Raw genomic sequence first — 2,065 nt, 5'->3', positions numbered from 1 at the left:
CCTGTATCCTCATAGTGTAGGGGTCTGGTTTACTGCTACATTATTACTTCTGTAGCCTTAAAATGTTCTAGATTCACTTACTGCCCCTAAAACCTATATCATAGCGCAGGACAGAATATATTCTAGACTGGGTCAATACCTCTGTAGGATCAATCACAGAGATGATCGGTAGACATAATAGACCAAGTTATGACCCCAGACCCACCTGTGGGGTCTACTAAACTGGTAATAAGAGGATGCTCTAGATTCAGTCATTGCCCTCAATATCTAAATAGTATTTACCAGAGGATGTTCTAGATTACCCCTTTAATATGTATAATAGTGTTCATCTAAGGATGTTCTAGAGTCATTCATTAACCTTGTGTTCATCTGATGAAATTCTAGTCCATTCCCCTGGAATATACGTAATAGTATTCATCAAAGAATGTTCTAGATGTACAGACGTGGACAAAATTGTTGGTACCCTTTGGTCAATGAAAGAAAAAGTCACAATGGTCACAGAAATAACTTTAATCTGACAAAAGTAATAATAAATTAAAATTCTATAAATGTTAACCAATGAAAGTCAGACATTGTTTTTCAACCATGCTTCAACAGAATTATGTAAAAAAATAAACTCATGAAACAGGCATGGACAAAAATGATGGTACCCCTAACTTAATATTTTGTTGCGCAACCTTTTGAGGCAATCACTGCAATCAAACGCTTCCTGTAACTGTCAATGAGACATCTGCACCTCTCAGCAGGTATTTTGGCCCACTCCTCATGAGCAAACTGCTCCAGTTGTGTCCGGTTTGAAGGGTGCCTTTTCCAGACTGCATGTTTCAGCTCCTTCCAAAGATGCTCAATAGGATTGAGGTCAGGGCTCATAGAAGGCCACTTTAGAATAGTCCAATTTTTTCCTCTTAGCCATTCTTGGGTGTTTTTAGCGGTGTGTTTTGGGTCATTGTCCTGTTGCAAGACCCATGACCTGCGACTGAGACCAAGCTTTCTGACACTGGCTAGTACATTTCTCTCTAGAATTCCTTGATAGTCTTGAGATTTCATTGTACCCTGCACAGATTCAAGACACCCTGTGCCAGACGCAGCAAAGCAGCCCCAGAACATAACAGAGCCTCCTCCATGTTTCACAGTAGGGACAGTGTTCTTTTCTTGATATGCTTCATTTTTTCGTCTGTGAACATACAGCTGATGTGCCTTGGCAAAAACTTCGATTTTTGTCTCATCTGTCCACAGGACATTCTCCCAGAAGCTTTGTGGCTTGTCAACATGTAGTTTGGCATATTCCAGTCTTGCTTTTTTATGATTCGTTTTCAACAATGGTGTCCTCCTTGGTCGTCTCCCATGTAGTCCACTTTGGCTCAAACAACGACGGATGGTGCGATCTGACACTGATGTTCCTTGAGCATGAAGTTCACCTTGAATCTCTTTAGAAGTCTTTCTAGGCTCTTTTGTTACCATTCGGATTATCCGTCTCTTAGATTTGTCATCAATTTTCCTCCTGCGGCCACGTCCAGGGAGGTTGGCTACAGTCCCATGGATCTTAAACTTATGAATAATATGTGCAACTGTACTCACAGGAACATCTAGTTGCTTGGAGATGGTCTTATAGCCTTTACCTTTAACATGCTTGTCTATAATTTTCTTTCTGATCTCTTGAGACAGCTCTTTCCTTTGCTTCCTCTGGTCCATGTCGAGTGTGGTACACACCATATCACCAAACAACACAGTGATTACCTGGAGCCATATATATAGGCCCAATGGCTGATTACAAGGTTGTAGACACCTGTGATGCTAATTAGTGGACACACCTTGAATTAACATGTCCCTTTGGTCACATTATGTTCTGTGTTTTCTAGGGGTACCATCATTTTTGTCCATGCCTGTTTCATGAGTTTATTTTTTTACATAATTCTGTTGAAGCATGGTTGAAAAACAATGTCTGACTTTCATTGGTTAACATTTATAGAATTTTAATTTATTATTACTTTTGTCAGATTAAAGTTATTTCTGTGACCATTGTGACTTTTTCTTTCATTGACCAAAGGGTACCAACAATTTTGTC

The sequence above is a fragment of the Bufo gargarizans genome, unplaced genomic scaffold (assembly GCF_014858855.1).
Source record: "Bufo gargarizans isolate SCDJY-AF-19 unplaced genomic scaffold, ASM1485885v1 fragScaff_scaffold_228_pilon, whole genome shotgun sequence".
Classification (NCBI taxonomy): domain Eukaryota; kingdom Metazoa; phylum Chordata; class Amphibia; order Anura; family Bufonidae; genus Bufo; species Bufo gargarizans.
Note: the sequence above shows the minus strand (reverse complement) of the source record.